This window comes from Mirounga leonina, unplaced genomic scaffold (genome assembly GCF_011800145.1).
Source record: "Mirounga leonina isolate KUSES-001 unplaced genomic scaffold, KU_Mleo_1.0 Mir_128, whole genome shotgun sequence".
Lineage (NCBI taxonomy): Eukaryota > Metazoa > Chordata > Mammalia > Carnivora > Phocidae > Mirounga > Mirounga leonina.
This window is the reverse complement of record NW_023270320.1, coordinates 18,714,536-18,742,301: the sequence shown is the minus strand read 5'-3', so window position 1 is coordinate 18,742,301 and position 27,766 is coordinate 18,714,536. Positions and strand designations below refer to the sequence as shown.

The following is a 27,766-nucleotide window of genomic DNA, read 5'->3' as shown; positions in this document are numbered from 1 at the left end:
ACTTTGGGCAAATCATTTAACCTATTTGGATTCCTGGTTCCTTCACTTAAAAATTTAAATGATTGAATAAGGATCCTTCCCATTATAAAATCTATGCTGATAAAGTTTAGTCACATAGGAACAAACTGTTCATTTTTTCTATTTCCAAGCATTGTAAATCTGCTGCAAAAGAAAAAGGAAAAGAGGGGAGGAGAGGGGCACAGAGATGGGGAAGAAGGAAGGAAGAGGAAGGGGGAAGAAAGAAAAGTTCCTCTAACTGGCATGCACGTTTATCTTGGTGCTGCTCCTGGGCAGTGTTTCTGGACTGGGGAACAACATTTGGTGTGGGACAATTTTTATTGTGAGTATCCCACATACTGCAGAACATTTTGCTTCTCTGATCCTCGGTCTCTAAATGTCAGTCACTATAAAAGCAAAAATATTTCCCTGCACTTCCAAAATGCATTTCTGTGTAGGGGAGAGAGGAGCAGTATGTGTCCTCTGGAGAACCAGTGTTAGAAGCTACTTTATTAGTCGCCATAAATTGAATGAAAACTAAGCTTTGTGACTGTCTTTTTGAAAAAGTGATTCTTTAAACATGTCAGTTTCATCTCACCACTCTGGTTAATATCCTCCCATTAGGATACCACCCCACTTAGATTAAAATCCAAAGTCCTTACCATAGCTTCCAGGGCCATACAACATATGCATGCTAACCCACACTCCCACTCCGCCGGCCCATGCCCCTGGAACCTGCTGTCATGCTCACTGATCTCCTCTATCAGCACTCACTGCTACAACCACACTGCTTCCTTCCTGTTCCTATAAAAAGTTAAACATGTTTCCATCTCAGGTTCTTTGCATTTGCTGCCACTGCTGCTCCTGGTCCTCCTTCCAGGTATTAGTACAAATCATTCTCTATTCTCTCATTTCCTTCAGGTCTAGGCTCACATGACCTCTTTGGGGACAGAACTACTCAAAACACTATATAAAAAAGCATTCTCCCCCAACTCCCAGCCTCCACTCTGCTTTATTTTTTTCTCAAAGTACTTAGTACCACCTGACATACTTGCTTTTTCATTGTTTCCCCTAACTAAGATGAAAGCTTTTAGAGTTTAGGAGATTTATCTGTTTTGTTCCCCACTTAATTTGCAGGGCCTAACCAAGATTGCTTAGCAGCCAGGTTAAGACAATATCTGGCACACAGTAGACACTCTTTAGACTTCTCCTGAGTGAAGACATGAATACAAGGCTGCCAAAAATTGTCATTTTCAGCATCACTAATAAATATACATATATGTTAAAAACAAGACTGAAACGTCAAATTCTCCAACTCATTTGCAACCCAAAGTATGCTAACTTTGAAGAAGAAATTCCCATTTAAAATGGTTCAGAAAAAGAAATTAATAGTAGTTGGAATGTATTAATTTGTTTTACCTCTATTTCCATGATATTATATTCTGTAATTAATTAGGCTGGATCCAGGCACCTCTCTTTAAAGTTTACAGCCACACTAGTGTCCCCTGCTAATTCTTTTACAAAGTCCTTGAATTCAAAGAGAGATTAGAAAGACACTTCTTTCCCTAATAATAGCAAGCCATGCAACTAGAACGAGATTCTGTCATCATATGGGCAATCAACAGCAAGCATCTCAGCAGTTCTTCCTGTTCTAGGATCTAAATTAAACAATAACAAGATAGCTTCAATGCTGCCTCCTTTGCACAAGTGTTTTCAGGTTCAAGAAAGAACTCATAGACTCAAATGTGTTGTATCTCTCCCTACCTAAGAGTTAATTACCAAAGGACAGAGGCTTATTTAAATATATGAGAAATCCAAAAGCTGTCTATTCTTTTGGACTTCTGCTGACAATATTTTCTACTCTCCTTTTTGAAACCATTAACTCTTTGAGGGGGGATTACGTCAGAAATACAGCAACATTTTCTTGCTTAACTTGCAGAAGTGTGGTTTTGACTCACACAACCTCATTATAAATACTTTCTTCCACCGTTCACTTTTAGAAGCAAATGAGGTTCATAGAGATATGAAGCAAAGAGCAGAAGAGTCTTTACTAAATCAGTGAACAGGGACAGTACGCTTCCAGGTATTGTGCACATAAACAAGCAGTTCCATTTTCGCTCCAATACCCTTCCAGGTATTGTGCACATAAACAAGCAGTGGAGCAGTAACTCCACTACCTGGCATTTTCACCTGTGCCTAGTAAAGCTGAAACCAAGTGAACCATGAGCTGAACAGTCTGATGTAGCAATTAGAAAAGCCAAGAGAAAAGCTAGATTTGTTTTTGTTATTGTTGTGTTGTGAATTTTTTTAAAGTAATATAAGTTTGGTACCCAGAAATAATAGTGATACTTCTCCCTGTTCAGAACACATCTGGAGACCAGTATTCAAATGTGAACACTGCAGTTACCAAAGAGCGGCATGACAACCAGAAAGCAGAGAGCAGTAACCAGGTGGTGAGGAGTTACACCATCAAGGACCTGAAAATAAGTTGCCTAGGAAAGAGTCCAGATTTGAGATTCCAGGGCGTGGGGAGGAAAGTACTAGTACTCTATTAGGCATTACAAAGAAACAGTTTCCAACTCAATATGCAAAGCATCTTCCCAACGAATAAAGCTAAAACTGGCTATCTCATGAGAAAGTGAGTTCCCTACCATATAAATTGCTAAAGGGGCTCAAACACTATTATTTGATATGGATGTTGAAAAGGAGTTGCTCAGCCAAATAGAGGATTCTGGCTTTGATAACTTCTAGATTCCCTTCCATCCATTAAAATCTATGAAAAGTCTTTGAATAAATGACAAAACAAAAAGTCTATAAAAATAAACCCTATCAGGCCCTGAAAACAGAATCCCTTTAGTTTTACTCCACGCACACCCAGTTGGTTCCTTATATAATGGTTCTTACATTCTCATCACATTGTTATTACCTGGTTTACAGCCTTAGTAACCTGAAATTCATCAACAACCTCTTAACTTATCTCTGAGAACTGAGACTATCTGTGTCGACATGACTTAGTAGTTTGCCCAAAGAAATCTTTGCCTAGCAAAGATAAGACTATACACACACACGCACGCACACTCACACACAAAACAACTCACTGTTTGCTTCAGGAAATTCTTATCAATTTGTCAGAGGCAATAGTCTGAACACCTGGCCAAACCGATTATGATTTTTGCTTCACAGTGCTCAGCAAACCTAAACTGCGCTGTAAAAAATTTTGCCTAATCCAAATCAGTTCCTGCCTTTTAAACCCACTGTAAACCATCTGAGTCCAGATCCCAAGATCTTATAATTATTCTATTTCTTATAAGACATGGCAAAGACTTTCTTACTGTAGTAAAGTTCTAATATGTTTACCTCTGCTTTAACAGCTAATAATGACACTGTGGGGAGTTAAAAATCTCCAGGTATACCTACTTGGACAATGACCCACCAACCACCCCCTCACTCCCCAAATACCTAATATACTTACTACAAAATCCTTCCTAAAACATTACTTTTAATATATTGTTCTATGGTTTAAAAATTTTAATAGTAAAATCTATGTACACACACTCACAAGACATTTTACAAATCATTTCAATCTCAAGAACACTGTGTAAAACAAAAATATCCAGACAAATACAATGTAATTAAAAAAAAAAATTCTAGTGCAGGCAAATTAAGCTATGGGGATCAAAATCAGAACAGTGGCTTCCTAGGAGGGGGAGGGTATAAATGGAGGACCTAAAAACAACCTGTGGTGGTGGGATACAAATGGTCTATATCTTGACTGTTAAAAGACATGTATTTATCAAAGCTTGTCAAGTTGTGTATTTAAGATCTATTATACTGTTGTATACTTTATTTCTATAAAAAAATTAAAAGTCAAATTAAGACTACTGGTTCTGGACAAGATGGAGAAAGTGCATTTTCTCCCTGTTTCTCCAGTAAATACTGTCCTAAACCCTGGATGTCATACATAAAACAAACATAAAAAGACTCAGAAAAATAGAAGAAAACATATAGTCCTGGGACCTCAGGAACCCAGGTTCAACACAATAGTGAGTTCACTGGGTTTTCTTTGCACTTGATATATTTGGGACTGGATGATACTGAGGAAGCTGGCAAGCCAGGAAACGCCAATGGGCCCAGACAGCTTCCACTGCGCACCCCCCCCCCCAAAAAAAAGCTCCAATAAAAGCCTGTTTTTAGCCAAAGGACCAAGACAGGTGCAGCCTAGCAATAATGAAAAACTTTTATACAAACATTCTCTCAGGTCACTCCACCCCATTCTTGCTTCAGATCATTCCATGATTTCCTACTGTTCACATGATAACGAGCAAATTACCACAAGGTTTTCAAGGTGCTTCATAATCTAGTACAAAGTTATCATTATAGCCTTATTTCTCAACACTTGAAGGCACTAATCACATAAAATTACTTTCTGTTCTCTGGACAAGGCATGTGGCCTTTGCTCATTCTGTCCTTTGAATATACTTTCTGCTTGTCCTTTGATGAAATTTTACTTTTCCTACAATACTCAGCCTGAGGGAAAAGGTCTTTCATTACTCCTTACTCTGTGCTCATGTATCATTTTGCTTGTATCATGATTATAACTCTTGGTCACACTGTATCAGAACCAAACTGTATACTTACCTACATCCTTGACTAAACTGTGAAATTCATGAATGTAAGAATGAAGCCCAGAATATTGTTACAACATCAGAGCAACACAGTAAAGACACAGCAGTTATTCATTGAATTAAACTGGAATGGGTTCAAATGAAAATATTTCCAGTGGTACAGCATGGTGAACTTCATTTTTTCTGAGTCACTGCCATCGTTTCCTAGACTCTGAGATTATTTGGAGTTGAGCGGACTTGGATATTTATTGTATCATCACCTAGGTTTACTGCAGTCCCTGTAATCTTATTCTTTTTTTCATCCAAGGAAAGTGCAAAAGACAAGGTATTCAGTCTCTACAACTAATAATGGATTCTATTCAAATGTATTCTACAAGTAGACTGCAGCATGAGATTACCGTTTATGTGGACCCAAATCCTGCTTATGAGCTAGCAAGATTTTTTATATGGGTTTTTGTTGTTTATGTAATTTTTCAGTGGCAGTTGTAGCAAGGACAACCACTTGGTCAAAAAAAAAATACTTTTAAAAGTTCTATTTTACCTTTAAGTGTACTGTATAACATTGAATTAGATTTTTCCAGTGCCTTTAGTTATGGCCTAATAGAAAATCTGTGCTCTTTGTAACTACACAAAGTCTAAAAAGCTACAAAGCATTCCAATGGCTTGTCCTTCTTATCTAAACTCTTATGAGGGGAAAAAAAAAGTCCTGTGCTATCAGAATATAAAATTCATTTGAAAATCCAACTATAATTAATAATGAAGTAGGTTTCATCCTGCATTTAAACTTCTTTCTAGAGCAAGTAGCCTTTTTTTTTAAAGTGTTTTCGTGCAGTATTTTTTTTTTTAGCTTAACTGAGATAAAGATTTATAACACTGTATAAGTTTAAGGTATGCAACCCATTAATTTGATATGCTTATATATTGCAAAATGATTAACACCATAGCACTAGCTAACACTTCCAACCTGTCACATAATTACCATTCCTTTTTTTGTGGTGAGAATATTTAAAATCTACTCTTAGCAACTTCGAAGTATATAATACAGTACTGTTAACTGTATTCATCCTGCTGCAAATTATATCCCCAGAATCTTATACATCTTTAAACTGGAAGTCTGTACCTTTGAGTTGTATTTCCCCATTTCCCATCCCCAAATGCTGGTAACCACCACTCTGCTGAATCTCTAAGTGCAGCTTTTGAAGGTTCCATACATATGTTATACTATTAAATTATGTCCTGTCATGTTTGTCTTTATTTCACTAAGTGTAATGCTCTCAAGGTTCATTCTAGTTGTTGAAAATGGCAAGATTTCTTTCTCATGGCTGAATAATATATATATACACACACACATACACACATACATACTACATTTTATTTATCCCTTCCTCCAATGACAAACATGTGGGTTGTTTCCATCTCTAGGCTATTGTGAATAATGGTGCAGTGAACACAAGGATGCAGATATCTCTTCAAGATCTTCAAGATCTTGTTTTCACTTTTTGAATATACACCCAGAAGACTACTGATCATATGGTAGTTCTATTTTTAATTATTTGAGGAATCTCCACATTGTTTTCCATAGTGGCTGTACCAATTTATATCTCCAACAGGGCACAAGGATTCCTTTTTCTCTACATCCTCAGTAACAATTTATCTCACATATATGTATTTTTATTTTATTGAAGTATAGTTGACATACAATGTTATATTAGCTTCAGGTGTACAACATAGTGATTTGACATTTCTGTACATTACTGCATGCTCACCACAGTAACTACAGCCACCATGTGTTACCATACAGCATTATTAAAATATTATTGACTATATTCCTGATGCTGTACATCAAGATAAAGGGCATTAATAAAAACTTCTAGTTATAAATAAGTCAGATTATTTCTTACATTTTTTGATAACAGCCCTCTGACAAGTGTGAAGTAGTATCTCATAGTGGTTTTAATTTGCATTCCCCTGATGATTTGTGATACTGAGCATCCTTTCATATACCTGTAGGCGATTTGTAGGTCTTCCTTGGATAAATATTATCAGGTCCTCTGCTCCTTTTTTAATCAAGTTCTTTGTAATTTTTGCTATTGAGTTGTATGAGTTCTTAATACATTTTGGATGTTAACTCCTTATGACATATATGACTTGCAAATATTTTTCCCATTTTGTAGATTGTCTTTACATTTTGATGATAGTTTCTTTTGCAGTGCAGAAGCTCTTTAGTTTGATGTAGGCCCATTTTATTCTTGTTTTTGTTACTTGTGCTTTTGGTATCATATCCAGAAAATCATTGCAAAGACCAACGTCAAAAGAATTTTTCCCAATGTTTCTTCTAGGAGTTTTATGGTTTCAAGTCTTACATTTAAGTCTTCAATCCATTTCAAACTCAATTTTCTGAGTGGTGTAACAGGTAGGGGTCCACTTTCATACTTCTGGATGTGGTTACCTAGTTTCCTCAACCTCATTTATTGAAGACAATCCTTTCCTCACTGATTATTCTTAGCTCCCTTGTTAAATATTAGTTGACCATTTGTGAGAGAGTTTATTTCTGGACTCTCGATTCTATTCCACTGGTCTACGTTTCTATTTTTATGCCAGTACCATACTGTTTTGATTAATATTGTACTGTGGTATAGTTTGAAATCAAGAAGTGTTATGCATCCAGCTTTGTTCTTTCTCAGAATTGCTTGGGCTATTATTTATTTACTTTTTCAGCTCCATACAAATTTCAGGATTTTTTCCTCTATTTCTGTGAAAAATGTCATTGGAGTCTGATAGGGATTGCACTTCATCAATAGATGGCTTTGGGTGGTGCTCTGGCTAAAATTTACAGTACTGTTGAATAGAAGTGATAAGAGTGAGTACTCTTTCTGATCTTAGAAGCAAAGCTTTCAATCTTTTGCTATTGAGTATGATGTTGGCTGTGGACTTGTCATACATGGCATTTATTGTGTGCAAGTACGTTCCTTCCATACCCAATTTGTTAAGTGCTTTTATCATGAAAAGATGTGGTAAAATGTTGAATGATTTTTTTTTTTTTTGTATCTGTGGGGATGATCATAAGGTTTTTATCTTTCATTCTCTTACTGTGGTAAATCATAGTTATTAATTTGCCTATGATGAACCACTTTTGCCATCTCAGGGATAAATCCCACTTGACTGTGGTATATGATCCTTTTTATGTGCTGTTAAATTTGGTTTGCTATTACTGTGTCAAAAATTTTTGTATCTGTATTCATCAGAAATGCTGCTAATTTTCTTCTTTTGTAATGTCTATATAAGGCTTTGGTATCCAAGTAATGCTGGCTTTGTAAAAATAAGTTTGGGAGTATTTCCTCTTCAGTTGTTTGGAAGAGCTTGAGAAGAACTGATGTTATTTATTTCTTGGTAGAATTCACCAGTGAAACCATATGATCCATGGCTTTTCTGTATCAAGAAACTTTTGATGACTGATTTAATCTACTACTCGTTGTTAGTCTCTTCAAATTTTCTATGTCTTCATAATTCAGTCTTAGTAAGTTGTATGTTTCTAAGAATTTATCCATTTCTTCTAGGTCTACAGTTTATTGGCACAGTTTTTTTTCATAGTAGTCTCATTATCCTTCATATTTGTTATCAGTTTTAATGTCTTTTCTTTCCAATTTTGTCTTCTCTATGTTTTCTGAGTTAAGCTAAAAACTTGTCACTTTTGTTTAAAAGTTTGAAGCACTGATCACCAATTCGTCATTGATACTCTTCTTCCATAGTGTAAATGGTGCTGTATAAAGCTTTTTAGTAATGTTACACTTAAATGGCAAACACTATGTAACAACTTCTATCTGTATGTAAATTTTACCCTAAGAGAATTCAAAATACAACCTATACTTCCAGTGAACAGCTCCCAGGAGAATGTAGACTTTGCTTTATGATATTAAATATATATATGTGTGTGTGTGTGTGTGTGTGTGTGTACACTCATATATATTTAAATATATATATTTAAGAGAGAGAGAGTGTTAGCCATGAAATAATTTTAGATCAAGAATTTCTTTTAGTTGAGCAAAATAAAGGAAATTCATGTAAACATATACATATGTGGATGTACACATGTGGGTGTGTTCATCCTTATCTTCCAGTGCGTTTTCTAAATGTTTGCTGATGTAACCTGTACATACTTGTGTGTAGGGGTGACTGGAGTTGTGTGTTTATTTCCAGTTGGCCTGGTTGCAGACTCCTTGAAGACGCAGTATATCAAGTTTTCTCTTATTGTAATGTTTCTTTTTAAGACCAATTTGTTGCATTCTATAGCATGCATTCTCATAAATAGTGATCTTGTATTAAGATAGGGCATTTTTTCCTAATAAAAAAATCACTTGTTTTCTATAAAACAAGTTTTTAATTTCATTGACATTTTTTGATTTATATTTTATTTCTACTTAAGTCCCTACTTAATATTATTGTATTGTTGCCTACTTCTTTCTTCAGATCTGTTTACTAATAATGACTCCTTATTCATTATATAATGAAGTTCTTATCTTTTGTTTTCTCTTATCTCTTGAAGTTGCCTTCTCATTTTTGGATTAAAGTCTGTTTTGTCAGACATAAGTAGAGCTGCCCATGCACTCTTTCTGTTTATACTAGCGTAGAATATCTTTTCCTTCTCTTCATTTTGAGCCTATGTGTGTCCTTAAAGCTGAAGTAAATTTCTTGTAGGCACCATACAGTGGGTACATTTATTTTATCCATCCAGCCACTCTGTGCCTTTTGATAGGAAGATTCAATTTTTAATTGAAATATAGTTGGCAATGTTATATTAGTTTTAGGTATACAACATACTGTCTTTTACATTATCCTCACAAGTGTAGCTACCATCTGTCCCAATACAACACTATTACAATACCATTCACTATATTCCCTATACTGTACCTTTCAGCCTGTGACTTATGCATCCCATAACTGGAAGCCCGTATCTTCACTCCTCTCCACACATTCTGGCAATCCTTCCACCCCACTTCTACTCTGGTAACCTACCAGTTTGTTCCCTGTATTTATGGGTCTGTTTCTGTTTTCTGTTTGTTTGCTTTGTTTTTCAGATTCCACATATAAGGGAAATCATATGTATTTGTGTTTCTCTGCATGACTTATTTCACTTAGCATAATACACTTTAGGTCCACCCATTTTGTCACACATGGCAAGATCTCATTCTTTTTTATGGCTAAGTGATATTCCATTGTATGTATATATACCAAATCTTTACCCATTCATCGATCAATGGACACTTAAGATTGTTTCCGTATCTTGGTTATTGTAAATAATGCCGCAATAAACATAGGGGTGCATATCTTTTCAAATTAGTGTTGTCGTTTTCTTTGGGAAAATGCCCACTAGTATATATGGTATTTCTATTTTTAATTTTTTGAGGAACCTACATACTATTTTCCACAGTGGCTGCACCAATTTACATTCCCATCAACAGTGTATGAGGGTTCTTTTTCACCATATCCTCACCAACACTAGTTATTTCTTGTTTTGACATTAGTCATGCTGACAAGTGTAAGATGTTATCTCACTGTGATTTTGATTTGCATTTTCCTGATGATTAGTGATGTTGAGCATCTTTTCATGTATCTTATAGACATCTGTGTATCTTTGGAATGTCTCTTCAGGTCCTCTGACCATTTTTAAATCAGATTGTTTCTTCGGTATTGAGTTGTTTAAATGCTTTATATATTTTGGATATTAACCCCTTATTGGCTATATCACTTGCAAGTAACTTCTCTCATTCAGTAGATTGCCTTGTCTTTCTGTTGATGGTTTACTTTGTTGTGCAAAAGTTTTTTAGTTTGATGCAATCTCAATAGTTTATTTTGCTTTTGTTTTCCTTGCCTGAGCAGACATATCTAAAAAATTTTGCTAAGGCCAATGCCAAAGAGATTACTATCTATGTTTTCTTGTTTTATGGTTTCAAGTTTCACATTTAGGAGTTTAATCCCTTTTGAGTTTATTTTCATGTATGGTTAAGAAAGTGGTCCAGTTTCATTCTTTTGTATAATACCTGTCCCTTCCCCAGTACCATTTACTGAAGCACGGTCCTTTCCCCGCTGAGTATTTTTGCCTCCTCTGCCATACAGTAATTGACTATATAACTATGGATTTATTTCTAGGCTCTCTATTCTGTGCCATTGATCTGGGTGTCCATTTTTGGGCCAGTACCATATTTTAATTATAGTTTTGTGGTACATCTTAAAATCTGGTCGGATAATACCTCTACCTTTGTTCTTTCTCAGGACTGTTTTGGCCATTCAAGGATTTTTGTGGTTCCAGACAAATGTTAGGATTATGCTAGTTTTGTGAAAAGTGCTGTTGTTTTGATCGGGATTGCATCAAATCTATAGATTGCTTTGGGTAGTAGAGACATTTTAACAGTATTAATTCTTCCAATCCATGAGCATGGAGTATCTTTCCATTTGTTTGTCATCTTCAGTTTCTTTCATCAGTGTTTTATAGTATTCTGAATACACATCTTTAAGCAACTTGGCTAAGTTTATTCCTAAGTGTTTTATTCTTTTGGTGTAATTATAAATGGAAATATTCTTGATTTCTCTTTCTGCTGCTTTGTTATTAGTGTGTTGTCACAACAGATTTCTGTATCCTGCAACTGTACTGAATCCAATTATTCTAATAGTTGTATGATGGAGCCTCTAGGGTTTTCTATTACAGTATCATGTCATCTGCAAAGAGTCACAATTTTACCTCTTTGCCAATTGGGATGCCCTTTATTTCTTTTGTTAACTGATCACTGTGGCTAGGACTTCCAGTACTATGTTAAATAATAGTGGGTGACAGTGGAATCCTTATCTTGTTCCTGATCTAAAGGAAAAGATCTCAGTATTTCATCATTGATTATGATTTAAGCTATGGGTTTTTCCTATATGGCCTTTATTATGTTAAGGGATTATCCCTCTAAACGTGCTTTGTTCAATTTTTGTCATGAACAGATGATGAATTTTGTCAAATGCTTTTTCTCTGTCTTTGTCTATTGAGATAACCACATGGTTTTTATTCTGTTTTGTTAATGTGGTATATGATACTGATGGATTTGCAAATATTGAACCATCCTTGCATCCCCAGAATAAATCCCATGTGATCATGATTCTTTCAATGTATTATTGAATATAGTTGGTAATATTTTGTTGAGGGCTTTTGCATCTGTGTTCATCAGGGATACTGGTGTGTAGTTTTTGTTTGTTCTTTAGTGCGTTTGATTTTGGTTTCAAGGTAATGCCGGCCTCATAAAATGTATTTGGAAGCTTTCCTCTCCCTATTTATAGGATACTTTGGGAGTAGGTATTAACTCTTCTTTAAATATTTAGTAGAGTTCACCTGTGAAGCTGGCTGGTTTATTGGTAGTGAACTCCTTTTAATTTTGTCTGGAAAACTCTCCTGCAATTATGCATGATAACCTTGCCAGGTAGGGTATGCTTGGTTGTAAATTTTTTCCTTTTTGTACTTTGCAGGCCAGAGGGAATGGCATGATATATTCAAAGTTTCTGCTGAAAAATCAGCAATTATAGCCTTATGGGATTTCCCTTGTATGTAACCATTTGCTCTTCTTTTGCTGCTTTTAAGATTCTCCATTTATCTTTATTTTTTGTCATTTAAATTACCATGTATCTTGGTGTGAACCTCCTTAGGCTCATCTTGTTTTGAACTCTCTTTGCTTCTTGTACAGGAGTATCTGTCTCTTCCCCATGTTAGGAAGGCTTTTAGCTATTATTTCTTCAAAGAGGTTTTCTGCCTCCTCATCTCTACTCTCCTTATGGGATCCCTATATATAATGCAAATATTTTGTTTAATGATGTTGCAGAGGTACCCTTAACCTACCTCATTTTTTGTTATCCTTTTTCTTTTTTGCTATTTAGTTTGCTTTCCAATACCTTGTCTTCAGAATTGCTGATCCATTTATCTGTATCCTCTAATCCACTGGTGATTCACCTAGTTTATTTTTCATTTCAGTTATGGTATTCTTCAGCTCTGATTGGTTTTTATATTTTCTATCTCTTGCTGATGTTCTCACTGTGCTCATGCAGTCTTCTGTCAAGTCTGAGGACTATCTTTATGACCGTTACTTAGAGCTCTTCATTGGTCATGGTGCTTTTCTCTGTTAGGCTTAGTTCTTTTTTCATAATTTTGTTTTGTTCTTTCATTTGGCTTCCTCACATTCCTCTGCCTTCTCATTTTGTCAAACACTCTATTTCTACCTATCACTCAGGTCAGCTATGTCTCCTCATCTTAAAAGTTGTGGCCTTATGTAAAAGGGTTCCTGAGGTTCCCTGTAGTGCAATTCCCCTTATCACCAGAACCAGGTGGTTGATGTATGTTCCCTGTGTGAGCTGTATATGCCCTCCTGTTATGGCTGAGCCACGATTGCTGTGGGTATACTGTTGGGCATGGTTTGCTCCCTGTGCTGTTGGCTGAAAGGACTGTCTGCAATGAACCACACTCTAGGTTTGCTCCCCACACTGTTAGCAGAGAGGCCTGGCTGCAGCCCCTTCAGGCTTACTGATGGGTAGGGGTAGGTTAGCACTCAGCCCTGCTGCCTGCAATCAGTTGCTGTGGGCGCCCTGATTGGCAGTTTCTTCCCCCCACTGTTAGCATTAAGCCTTGGCTGCAGCCATCATCAGCTTGCTTGTGGGTATTTGAGTCTTTTTAATCTTACTGTTATAGCTCATTGGTGAATTTCTCACTTTGTTCTTGTATTGTTTTCCTGGTATTGTTTATCTCTGATCATCTTTATGGCAATTATTTTGAATTCTTTATTGGGCAATTCCTGGATCTCCATTTCTTTGCGGACAGTTATTAAAGATTTACTCTCCTTTGGTGGAGTCTTAGTTCTGATTCTTTGCAATCCCTGTAGACTTGCTTTGGTATCTAAGCATTGTAAGAAGCAGTTGCATCTTCCAGACCTTATGGACTGACTTTGATAAGAAAAAACCTTTCTGTGGGTGGGGGCACAGTGGAGGGTGATATCACCCTGTGTCTAGTGGTCCAGGGAACCGAGTGAGGAACATGTATTGGCACCAGGTTGGGGGGTGTGCTCTTTCTTTATTCTTTAGCTCAGTCTGCCACGGTAGTGATGAGCAGGGCTTCTAGGCTTTCATCTTGCATGGCAGAGTCCTGAACTGGCTTCCAACAGGACTCCCAGGCTCCAGTGGGGCAGGGTTGAACTCAGCAGCTGGGGTCAGTGAATAGCAATGCCTGTGTGTGTGTGTGGGGGGGGGTATCTGGCTGGCCCAGTTGGAAGAGCTTGCAACTCTTGATCTTGGGGCTGGGAGTCAGAGCCCCATGCTGGGTGTAGAGATTATTTAAATTAATAAAACTTAAAAAAAAGAAAATACCTGTGGGGTGAAAAATGGCAAAATTTGCAGGGGGTCCTTGGTGGCTACCCTGGCCATTGGTTTCACCAGGAGCTTTATTTACCGAGTTTGTGCTCAGAGCAAATCTCTATGGAAATCTCTCCTGCTGGGTTTCAGCTAATAGCAGCCTCTTCTTGTCTTTGCTTGATCCTAGCTGGTACTAGATGTCTCAGCTTTGTTGGTCTGGGTGGGTAAAATTGAAGTGGACCATGGCACAGAACACCAAAAGGCTTTTTGCCCATCCGCTCTTCCCTCTTAGGCTCTGAGAAAGTTCTTTCTTTGTGCTGAATAATGCCAGCATGGGATGATGCATGCAAAATGAAGCAGTCTTCTTTCTTCTGTTGTGCTACTATTCTCAGCTTTTTTTTTTTGTTCACTGTGCTGTTAACAGTGGACTTTATAGCCTCTTGCAGTGTCATTTTTATTTGTGGATAGCTGTCTAACCATTGATCTTTGTAGGTAGACAAGGAAGCTAGGTTCTCATACATTGTTATTTTTTGCAATTAACACTTTTAAAAGCCACATTAATTATCTCAGATCATACCATCCCTTTTAATGTTAGATTTTACCATAGATTTTGACTGCTGACAGCTGGATACTTAAAAAAAAATCCAGGTTGTCCAGAATTTTACTAGCATTAATGGAATAGTAAACACAGAGAGGGAATAAGAGAGCAGAATAAAGGTTTGAAAGTTTCTAAAACCATGGTGAATGGGAGGAGTGTAAGGGGAAAAATGAGAAAATGAAAACACTCTAAAATAAAAATGCCTTTAGTAATGGCTTAATCAGTAATGAAGTGTAAATAACAACTCACTGAAGAGTTATTACACTTAGTGATTGCTAGTTATATTTAGTGTATTTTAATAAAGCTGTGAGTTGTTTAATATATGGTTGAAGATAATCCATGCTTTCAAAACTCAATATATTAACCAATAAGCAAAATGGAGAAAAAAAATTATTTCTATTTATCAAAACTTAAAATATAAACAGCATCAGAATATCATGAGGGTGTATCACAAAGGTGTCAAAAAACACTTCATTTTCACGTAAAGTGTAGGAATGGTACAGTATCAAAATATACATCAGAAACTATAATTACCTAATAGCAAATATTATTTTGAGATGTAATAGTTCCAAACAATTTAGATGCCATAGAGATTATCATAATAATAACACAAACATTTCTCCTTCATATATGAGGCTTGAGGTAGTCTGTACGAATTGAACAGTCCTAGGACTCCTGAAGAACAACAAAGTGGTAGCGTATTCACTATGTGTGCAAATTTACATATTATTTATACTATTAAATTTTTTGAAAAGCATATACCATTTTTGGTGCCTCATGGGTTTGAGTATATGATAATAAACTGTACATATTAGTTTGCATATCCACTTAAACTGAACCTAAACAGATATGTGCTTCAAAGAAAGAGCACAGCGGTATGACGCAATCTCCTATAACTGGAAAATCATTCCCAAGGATTCGCAGTTTACATTTTGAGCCTGAAATTTGAAGATTTAATAAATAAATAAATTGCAAATCAAATTTCAGATACAATAAATAGTGATGACTTATTTCATAATGTTCCCTTCTGTTGTGGGGGGAAAAAAAAAAAAAACCTTTTCATTTCTTTAGCGAAAGGAGACTGTAATATTACCTAACTTTCAGAGCTTTTGACAGATTCTTGTGAGATGTGATGTAGGACACAATAATTTCATTTCTTGGCAGATATAAATGTTGCTATTCACAGTAATTGCTTCCTTGGGAGAGAATTAAAGCATTTTTGCATTATTAACACAGCAGTTCCTCTGTTAGTAGTACATCTATTATAAAATGCAGGAATGAATCTTAAAACTTTTAAAAAGTTACACTCATGGATAAAATAAGAGATTATACATTATAGTAGAGGCAAGTAATATTTTTAAATTGTTTAAAACATTTTATGGTATATATTAACTCTGTATTTCAATACACAATTTGGGGTAAGTCCGAATTAAATACACATACTTGGAACCAGTCCAAAATCTTTCAAATAGATTAAACTTTAGTGCACATAAGGAATAAACAATTACAACCTGTATTAGAAAAATATTAAGTAGAATAAATAGTTATAGAGCAAGAAATAATTTCATAAATAATCATTTCTATACTATATTAGTCAAAGGTCTCCTAGTTAATAGAAAAAAAAATAAAGCACTTTTTAAGGTTAACATAAAACAAGCAAAAAATAAAAAATAAAAACTTTGCCATTTTATAAAAAGTTAGAGAAACATAGGCAGCATTAGTAGCCTAAATATAGAAAAAAAATCTATATAAATCCCTTAGGTTTGGTCATTTTGTGTGTATATTTTTGGCTTGCTCATTTATTCAATAAGTGTATACAGTCTCATAGAGGATTATAAAGACAAGTAATATTTTGATTCTGTGCTCAAGATACTCTAAAAAATTAATTAGGGGACATGATCATGCAAAAATATAAAACTGAAAGGTAAGACAAATAACTATCATGACCATCCTGAATAGGAAAATTTTATATGCATCCAAGAACATAAAGAAGAAACTTTACCAAAAAAGTGAGCTGAACTAGGAGAGAAAGGGTTTAGAAGTATGGAGAAAGGAAGACCATCATTCCAGAATTTATAAGAGTTACAATAAAATATTTTATGTGTTTATTTTAAACCAGAATTATCAGAAAAAAATATATCTGATTCGTTCTTCCATCCTTTAGGCTATTTGATTTTTTTAGCTAAAATGAGGAAGTAGGTGAGGAAAGGATGGCTATTTGTCTATTTTCTCCTCTGATACTGCATTTATTCTGGAGTCCCAGAATATATAACTGTGTTAGATTAAGTTTGACAAAAGAAAACACATTCTCATTTTGTAGTTCTATAATTCTCTGTGTATATGCTTTCAAGGTCTTAATTACAAAACAGAAACAAAACTTAGGGAAAACCATTTTTTTAAAACATTTTTGAGAGGCTGAAAATATACACTGAGCTATTTTTTGCAAAAAAAGATCTATTCATCTAGTCAACTATTTAGTATCTATCATGTGAAATGCTCTGATTAGAGGTAAGGATACAAGTCACAAGGTCCTTCTTAATTGCCTGATCACAAGTAGCAATAGCTGAAACTGTACTGCGATGATGAAGGCACAGAACAGCAGCAGCAGATGCTAAAGGCAAGGAGTTTTACCAGAGTCCAACTAGACACAAAAAATTAAAAATCAAAAGGAATAAGAAGATGTAAGGCCAAACTTTAAAAAAATAAGATTCAGGGTCACAGCAACAAAGTGACCATGGTACTGAGGCAAAATGAGAAAACAATTCCAGTTTCTAATGCCACGCAATGCACTTATTGGTGAAGCTTTACTAACTGAGCTTTTAGGCAAACCCGTATGATGTTACATCTCTCCACTAGTCTATGAGCTCCATGATATATTGGCAGGACTAAGGCAAATATAGGATCTAGCATTTAATGGGCTCTCAGGAAATGTCTACTAGATGGAAAAATAAAAGCATGAATAAATGAAAGGGCAGAATCCCAATTCCAAAATCCACTGTAAGGTTTCTGCATATCTTCAATGTATATCGATTATGATTATCTAAATTTTTATTTAAAAATGTTTTTAATTTAATTTTATTATGTATGTTAGTCCCCATACAGTACATCATTAGTTTTCACTTTTCGTTTAACACCCAGTGTTCCACACAATACGTGCCCTCCTTAATACCCATCACCAGGCTAACCCATCCCCCCACCCCCCACCCCTCTAAAACCCTCAGTTTGTTTCTCAGAGTCCATAGTCTCTCATGATTCGTCTCCCCTTCCAATTCCCGCCCTTCATTTTTCCCTTCCTTCTCCTAATGTCCTCCATGCTATTCCTTATGTTCCACAAATAAGTGAAACCATATGATAACTGACTTTCTCTGCTTGACTTATTTCACTTAGCATAATCTCCTCCAGTCCCATCCCTGTTGATGTAAAAGTTGGGTATTCATCCTTCCTGATGGCTGAGTAATATTCCATTGTATATATGGACCACATCTTCTTTATCCATTCATCTGTTGAAGGGCATCTCGGCTCTTTCCACAGTTTGGCTATTGCAGACATTGCTGCTATGAACATTGGGGTGCATATGGCCCTTCTTTTTACTACATCTGTGTCTTTGGGCTAAATACCCAGGAGTGCAATTGCTGGGTCATAGGGTAGCTCTCTTTTTAACTTTTTGAGGAACATCCACACTGTTTTCCAAAGTGGCTGTACCAACCTGCATTTCCACCAACAGTGTAAGAGGGTTCCCCTTTCTCCACAACCTCTCCAACATTTGTTGTTTCTTGCCTTGTCAATTTTTGCCATTCTAACTGGTGTAAGGTGGTATCTCAATGTGGTTTTGATTTGAATTTCCCCGATGGCTAATGACAATGAACATTTTTTCATGTGTCTGTTAGCCATTTGTATGTCTTCTTTGGAGAAGTGTGTGTTCATGTCTTCTGCCCATTTTTTGACTTGATTATTTGTTTTTTGGGTGTTGAGTTTGAGAAGTTCTTTATAGATCTTGGATATCAGCCCTTTGTAGTGTCATTTGCAAATATTTGAAAATTTTAATTGCATGCTGACATTGTCTCTGCTGGAGGTATGAAGATTACAGTGAAACTACTGAATCCCCTGTAAATATTTCTATTCAAAATAATTTTGCTTAGTTTAAATAAGTCCATACAGTTTCCAACTTAGGGCTAAAATATATCCCTCAAAAAGATAGCATATTCGGGTGCGGCACCTGGGTGGCTCAGTCATTAAGTGTCTGCCTTTGGCTCAGGTCATGATCCCAGGGTCCTGGGATCAAGCCCCGCATCAGGCTCCCTGCTCCGCAGGAAGCCTGCTTCTCCCTCTCCCATTCCCCCTGCTTGTATTCCCTCTCTCGCTGTGTCTCTGTCAAAAAAAAAAAAAAAAGATAGCATATGCAAAATCCCTGAGGCATAAAAGTATAAAGGAATTGAGAGAGCGTAAGACTAATATGGCTGCCTGAGACACAGAAAAAGTGCTTCATTTTGATAAATTCTGTATTAAGCAGCATGCCATTTTTGCAATACAATATTTTTGCATGTGCACAGAGAACACAGCTCTTAGTTTCATTCACAACTGAACTAGCTTTAATGCAGTGAAATATTTTGGATTTTATATGGTAAACCCATAGCAATCCTCAGGCAGCAGCGAAAAGCCAAATCTTGGGAAATTGAAACAAAACAAAAAGAACACTACACTTATATATGTTGGGAGTTATTATCTAAATATCAGCTTTATTTCACTGAATGCATTTCATTCAGGATGGTGTCTTTTTTTTAACAGAAAATATCTTTATGTCCCATGTAACGATACAGTTAGTTGTATAGTTTCCCTTTAGCTACACAGTAATAACTGCTTTTGTGATGACTTCCATGCTGTTAAGTGGACCATTAGTACTTGGCTTGTGCCATTACAAAGCATCTTAATGGTGACAAACAAACTTGCAAATCAGCACAGCATCATACTGCGTACGCTATTAATTTTCTTTACACTCTATTTACACTTACATTTTCAATGCAGTGAAATTATAATAGCATTTTTAGATCTTGTAGACATGTTTTATTCCACGATATATGAAAATATGAACAGTCATCAATATTACAGATGTTGAATTTTGTAAACTAATAGTTAAATGAAGACCCAACGACATCCCCCCATAGTCTTTTATTAAGCTGTCTGATCCAAGTAGCTCAGTCCAGTTAAAATATTAGACTATTAAAACTAGAATGAGAAGTTTGGAGCTGACAAAGGCACCCATTATACGTAGATTCTCTTGAGGGCCACAAACTATGTGCCATTCTCACCCGTGTTTCCCTAAGTGTATACTGTCGATTTTAAGGTGAAAAAGCAGTAGGGATGCAGAGCTAAGAGGACTGCAATGCATACTACTATTGGAAAATACAATTCAAAACACAGACCCTGTTGATAGAGCATCAATAACAAATCTTCTATAAAGGAATAAATGATCTGTCAATCTATATAATTGCTAAAAATTATAATAAAGATACAATAGATATTCTTAAATATGTATATACTCTTACTGAATTATTGCCTTTGAGACTTTTGGGAGGAATCCAAACTAAGGCCGAGTGTCTTCCATTTTTAAAACTGCTTATACATCTATTATATTTTATTTCATAAAGAATTATACAAGGTAAGAAAAGCAAGATTAGACTTATTTTACAGAAGAACAGAAAGACTAAGTAATATCCCCTAATGACATAACCAGTAAGAGAAGAGCTTGGGAAAAATTCAGCCCTGTTTTTCTTACACACTTGAGAACAAAGGCATAAAAAGGACTCTTTGGGATTAAGAGTCTTCTTCACTTTCTCTTATGTAAACATCTCTTTTTAAGCATATTAAATGTCTAAGATTAAATCATGTTTACTAAGGTATATTAAGGAAAATGATTATATCAAAAACATTTCTATATCAATATATTTACTGATGGCTTTCAATATTCACAACAATCCTAAACATCGAACTATAGGTCAGTGTGATCCTAAGCACTGGTTACTTCAACTTATTTACATATTTTCTTAAGAAAGTCAACCTTTGAGTATAAATGCTAAGTGGAATGTTTCCTTGGCTGCAAAACATCTGAGAAGACAAAATTATATTTAAGGTTCTCTGTAGCTCTAAAACAGGGCTGCTTCGTTTAACATTCTGACACATGGGACCAGATGATTCATTATTGTGGGCAACTGTCCTCTGCATTGTAAGATGTTTACCAGCATCTCTGGCCTCTGTCACTAATTGCCATTAGTAGGCAGATGCCCCCACAGTTGTTAACAATCAAAATTGCATAGAAACTACCAAATGTTCCCTAAGGGTGGGGGACAAATTCATCCCAAACATCATCTATTCATCTAATAATGAACACTGACATTGCATCTATATCTTGGCAGTTGTAAATAATGCTGCAATAAGCAGAGGGGTGCATATGTCTTTTCAAATTAGTGTTCTCATTTTCTCTGGATAAAAAGCCAGAAGTGCAATTGCTGGATCACATAGTTCTATTTTTAAGTTTCTGAGAAACATCCATACTGTTTTTCACAGTGGTGTCATCATTTTGCTTTCCCATCATCCATGTATGAGGGTTCCCTTTCCTCCTGCTAACCCTTGCTATTTTCTTTTTGATACTATCCATTCTGACACATTAGGCGGTCTCTCATTGTGGTTTTGATTTGCATTCACTGATGATTAGTGATTTTAAGCATCTCTTCCTGTACCTGTTGGTCATCTGTATGTATATATTTGGAGAACTATCTGTTCAGGTCCTCTGCCCATTTTTTTTTTTTTTAAGATTTTATTTATTTATTCATGAGAGACAGAGAGAGAGACAGAGGCAGAGGGAGAAGCAGGCTCCCTGCGGAGGGGGGAGCCCGTTGCGGGACTCGATCCCAGGACCCTGGGATCACGACCTGAGCCGAAGGCAGACACTTAACCGACTGAGCCACCCAGGCGTCCCCCTCTGCCCATTTTTTAATTGTATTGGTTTTTTTTGATACTGAGTTGTGGGAGTTTTCTGTGTATTTTAGATATTAACCACTTATCAAATATATCATTTGTAAATATCTTCTCCCATTCAGTAGGTTGCCTTTTCATTTTGTTAATGATTTCCTTCCCTATGTAAAAGCTTTTTGCTTGATGTAGTCCCATTTGTTGATTTTTGCCTGTTTTGCTCTTGCCTAAAGAAACAGATCCAAAAAAAATATTGCTTAGGCAAATATACAATACTATGTTACCTTTTAAGAATTTTTCCGAACTTATATTGAAGTCTTAAATCCCTTTTGAGTTTATTTTTATGTATGTTGTAAGAAAGTGGTCCAGTTTCATCCTTTTGCATTTAGCTGCCCAGTTTTCCCAACACCATGTATTGAAGAGACCACTGTATATTCATGCCTCCTTTGTCAAAGATTAGACCCATGTTTATATGGTCAATTATTGTTGGACTATGTGCTTTTGTGCAGTACTATACCGTTTTGATTACCATAGCTTAGTAGTATAGTTTGCAATCAGGGCTCTTGATACCACCAGCTTTGTTTTTCTTTTCTAATTTTCAAGATATTCCGTATCTTTTGTGGTTCCATACAAATTTTAGATTTCTTTGTTCTAGTTCTGTGAAAAATGCCATCGGTATTTTGATAGGGATTGCACTGAAGATACAGATTGCATTGGGTAGTATGCACTGCACACCTTAACATTAATTCTTCTGACTTATGAGCATGGTATATCTTTCCATTTATTTGTGTTTATTGTCAATTTCTTTTATCAATGTCTTAAAGTTCTCAGAGTATAGAAAAATGTTTATAGAAGTATAGCATACACCCAGGAAAGTTCATATTTCACAAGTTTACAATTAGATGAATTTCACAAACTGATTGCACCTGTGTACCTATCACCTAAATGAAGAAATAGAGTATCTAGAAGCTGTCTCCTGTCCCATTCCAGTTACAACCCACATAGCTCAAAGGTATCTTCTCTGACATTTAACCCACAGTTACGTTCTGCTTGGTTTTGTGCCAGACTTCTTTTACTTTATATCTTTGAGATTTGTTCTTTTTGTTTTAAGTAGTTACATATATTCCACTATTTATAATTTATTTAATCATTCTACTGATATAATTCAACATTACAGCCTAAATGTTGTTGCCACTCTGGGACTATTAAGAATAATGCTATTAACATTTTTGTACACTGCATTTGGCACTCATATGTATGCATTTCTCTTGAATATATATTTATGAAAAATTTCAGGATCATGGGTATGAGTATGATTGTTTTAATACATGTTGTCAGCTTTTAAACTGCTTGAATGAATTCATTTTCTAGGTACTGAAACTGCATGGTATCAGTGTTACTGATTTTTTTTTTATTTTAATCAATATGGTGAATGTATCATAGCACTTTACTGTGTTTTAACTTCAATTTACTTAAGTAATAATAAGGTTGAAATCCTTTTTATATGTTTAGTGGCCATTCCAATAGCTTCTTTTGAGAAAGTGCGATCAAGTCTTCCCCAAATTTTTGCCACTGAATTGTTTCTTTTTTATATATATTGGATCCAAGTCCTTGGAAGATTTCTCCACTCTCTAACTTACCTTTTCACATTCCTGATAGGAACATTTTGATGATGAAAGTTCCTAATTATAATGTATTTCAATGTAGCATGTTTTCCATTCATATTTACCTCCATAATCCATATGGGATTTATATTTATGGTATATGACAACTGTTAAGATTCTACATTTTTAAATTATTCTAGCACCATTTATTAAAAAGGCCTTGGTTCCACACTGCATTTTGGTATTACTATTGCCATAAATGTGTGCATATGTTTGAAGGACAAATACACCAATTTAACAGAATGAGCTTTCATAATTAATATAAGTTTTGAAATCTGGTAACCTAAAGTCATTTAGCTTTGTACTTCTCTTTGAAGATTGTCTTACTATTCTTAAACATTTGAATTTCCTAAAGTATAATTTAAAATATCAAGTGATAATACTAATAAATCAATGCCTGAAATGAAAATTGGTCAGGCTGAAGAAAAAAATAAAAGTAAGCCTTTTTATGTGGTTTTTATGCTTAAAAAATATAAAACTGGATCTTAAATTCTTTCTAAACTTATACAGAAAAATGGCAATCTAGTTATGTGGTATTTGGGACAAAAGAACTAATAATCACCCAGAATTCTATACAGAAATCACAACTTCAGAGAAAAGAAAAAAAATAAATCTGTAAATCACAGACTTCCATAATGAAATCCTCAAGTATTTACAAAGTTAGTTCACGTTAACATAACACTGATATAAATAATTCTTCATGAATAAATTCCTCAAAACATCTACCATAGAGTTGAAGTAAAACATTTATGTAATTAATTTAGCAAAACTCAACAAAAATTACAACTCAATTAGCTGATCTTTGTGTATAATAGTTACCTACAAATAAGAGCAAATGGAAATTGTTACAAATGTGAAAACCAGTAAGAAGTACTCTCTTATATATCTTAGTTCTACCCTAATGCATTTGCTGTACACTGATCATCAAGAATTAATGCCAAGTTATAAAATTCCTTTATATATTCATAAGATACTCCATACCACTGAAAGAGGTGAATAGCCTCATGATAATTATTCTCAAAAACACAAATTCTCTTTAGAGATTTGGTAATTTCTCTTTAGAAATACAGGTTAAAATATGAAGAAATTACCAAAGAAGGATAGTACTAATTTTCAAGTTATATTTTGAAATTTGAACACATCTATTATAAAGAAAAATATTTACTATTATCATTCTAATGAACAATCAATCATTATTTAAAGTTCTGTACCTGTAACCATTTCATTTTGTAAAGCAAAGTTAATCTTCTATTTTGTTTCAGTAATATGAAAACACATTATTATGTAAAGCAATTCATTAAAACAAAACTTAAACCATAATTTCCCGTTTCAGTGTATGATGACATTATGCATATAAAAAGGCAGGAAGAGAAATTTTGTTGGAATATGTTAAAATGCAAAACAAGAAAAAAGCTATATACTAACAGGCAACATTCTGCTGCCCTTTTCACTGTGCTTTAATAGGCAGATTAAAGGCTTTGTCTATACTGCTAAGCAGTTAATATCTCACATCAACTTAAAACTGTATCCACATCTCTGGGGCCAAGAGCACACTCATGCAATTGTTGCTGTAAAAGAGGCTCCTGAATTTCTAAAACCTTTATATTTTTATAAAATACAAGAGGGTAGAGCTTGGAACAAAATTCATCTTTTTAAATACCTTGGCATAAATTTCATTATCTAACTTTTGATTAAGTTGCTGAAATTTAAGATAAATACATTAAAAGATGTATGTATGAAGGAAATGCTTTTCCATTTAAAAATACAGAAAATTCTCCTAATGTGTTCCTCTGGGCCTCAGAGTACCTTTTCCTAAGGGCCCTGCCAATCACTACCTGAAAAATAGTAATATAAAAATGTGGAAAAAGATAAATAATTTTCTAAATAAATAAAATCTCTCTCTAATCTGAACTTTAAGGTGAGTAACTGGTTTATGCTCAATTAATAGTGACATGTTAATCCTATTATTCTTCTGACTAGTGAGAAAATTAAAAGATAATCCAATTTTAGAAACAAAAATCTTCTAGTAGGAGTCCTTATAATCATTTAATAAAACATTTACTGAGGACCAGCTCAATGCAAGTTGTAGAGATGAAAATAGCTTCAAAGAAACTCCCACATGTCTAAGGACTTGACTAAAATGGGATATATGTAACATTAAAGAATCATTATACTAAAAAATGCATAGATACCTAAATGGACTAACCACATGTTAATAAATATGTAAAAGGAAGTAGGGGGCACTTCCAATGTAATTAAGAAGTAACACATCTCAGCAGGATGGCAAAATCAGGTGAGATATGAAGGATAGGTACAATTTGATAGATACAGAGGACATTCCAGGAATGGAAGCAGCAAAAAAAAGTTTAGGAAACACACAACAGTACAAATAGGCTAACACTTTCTCTGCAAAGTACTAGAGTTAACAGGTTGAAAAGTAAAATCACAATGGTCAGGAAATGGGAGAGGTACTTGGGATTGTAAACTGTAACTCAGGTCCATACATATTATAGTAAGTTACGTTTTAGGAATATTCACCCGGTAGCCTAAAATATTCAGCTATGAAGTCTACTGCCTCACATGTAGTCAGTAAACAATAGGTCACATCCATTCTCAGTTACTGTTACTGGCACAAACTTTAGGAGCTTATTACTCCAGTAAACTACATGTAAGGAGATTAGATGGTTTAGAAAAGCAATAGATAATAGAGATTACAGTAAGAAAAATATGTCACTTTCGTGTAAGGATTATTTTGGGCTGAAGGCAGTTGAAAAGAAGATACAAGAAAAGCTCTCTGGCCTCCCCAATCTGCCTAAAGGCAGCACATGTTTTGGAAGGTGTCCCTCCTCACCCTTTACCAGGAATGACAAAGGTAAATTCCTACAAACAACTTTAGACCCTTATCAAAAAATGTGTGGAGGGGGGCAACTGTGACTTAATTTTGCATAATAAATCTTACTTTTAATTACCTTGCTTTTCCTGGTCACCTCCATGTAAGTGGCCTCCCTTGCACACATTTTTTTCTATCTTTAGCTGAAGATGGTATTTGAGCTTGAACTCTAAGTCACCTCTGAGTGTTACTGATTTTTCCCTGAGTATCTCCCATGTATACAGGAAGTATACATGTTAGTAAGTTTTTCTCTTATACTTCTGTATTTTGTTATAGGGGTCCTAGCCAAAAACTCAGAAGAGTAGAGAAAAACTGTTTTTTCTTCCCCTATACAAGTTAACACATTTCATAAGAATGTTGGTTAATTTTCCATATACTTTAACAAACCAAACAATAAGAAGCAATGCTTAATGCTTTTCAACTTAAGGAATATTCTCTTAAAAGAATATTAAAAGACAGTAATGAAAAATTTATAAGATTTCCTAAATTTACACTTTGAAGTAGCAGGAACGTAATAGTGATCCAATCTTTCATTAGGACTTTCTCTATGTAATAGGAACATATCAGTGACAAAAACTGATAAGACCTGACAGCAGGGCTTTTTATGTCTTACTGATGTCATGATAAAAGGCAGACAAATAAAAATACAAAATAAGTAGATTTGAAAGCATGTTAGAAGATGATTAAGTGCTACGAAGGCAAAATAAAACAGGAAAGGGACAGAGTGTGGGTATTGGGGAGGAGGAGAGGAAAGGACACCACTTTCTAGCCGGGCTGTTGGAAAGACTTGCTTGATAATTATTTCCAGTTACTTTTCTTTAAAATAATTCAATTTGAATATTTAAACATTCAATAACCCCTCTAAGTAGTGAAAGACTTCAAAAATATACATTCGTGGCAAAACCCATGTCTAAATGACTATGGCAGCTAATCATCCAAACAGTCTAACTCTGACTCCGTATCATTGCCATCTTCAGGAGAAATCTGAGACCAAACCGATCATTATCTAACTCTGGCAATTAGCCAAGTAGTCTAATAGTCTAAAAAACCTAGTCTTAAAACCTGATTGGGCAGTCAGAGAACGGGCAATGAATAAAGTGAGATATTTCCCAATGTACAGAGTTCCACGAAGAAGTTCAAAGAAATTCACAATGTAGGAAGAAGAAATAATAACTTGTTGGCTTTAATATTAAAGGTATTTGAAGCACCATAAGCAATGAAGAATAAATCTCAAACTTATGTTGTAATCTATATTTATAGAGTTCCAAAGAATTTATAACATTTTGCCATATGAAAATTTCATTCGGAATTACAATTTCAAGAATCGAGAATTTATTTACAAAAAAACAAATTAAGAATTTAATATTCTAGGTGACTGTGGTAAGACCTTATCTTTTAGGGATATCTACTAAAGTATTTCTGTATGAAATGAAATGATATTGAGCACTTATTTCAGAAGAATCTGACGGAAGGTAAAGAGAACTGAATGGAGGAAGAGATGGAACAAGTATTAGTTATGAGCTAGTAATTGTTTGGTAACAGGTACATGAGGGGTGTCATTACATTATTCTCTCAAAATCTGTATGTATTCCAAATGAAAAAGTTACAGAAAAAAGTCACATTTTTAAACAGTTAATCTTTACCAACCTAATAAATATTA

At 34.9% G+C, this 27,766-nt stretch overlaps 1 protein-coding gene across 5 annotated transcripts in view; it reads right to left on the bottom strand.

Annotated features, from left to right (window-relative positions):
• TUSC3 (tumor suppressor candidate 3) overlaps window positions 1-27,766 on the bottom strand; it is a 246,841-nt gene that overhangs the window by 57,839 nt on the left and 161,236 nt on the right. The window lies entirely within an intron of this gene.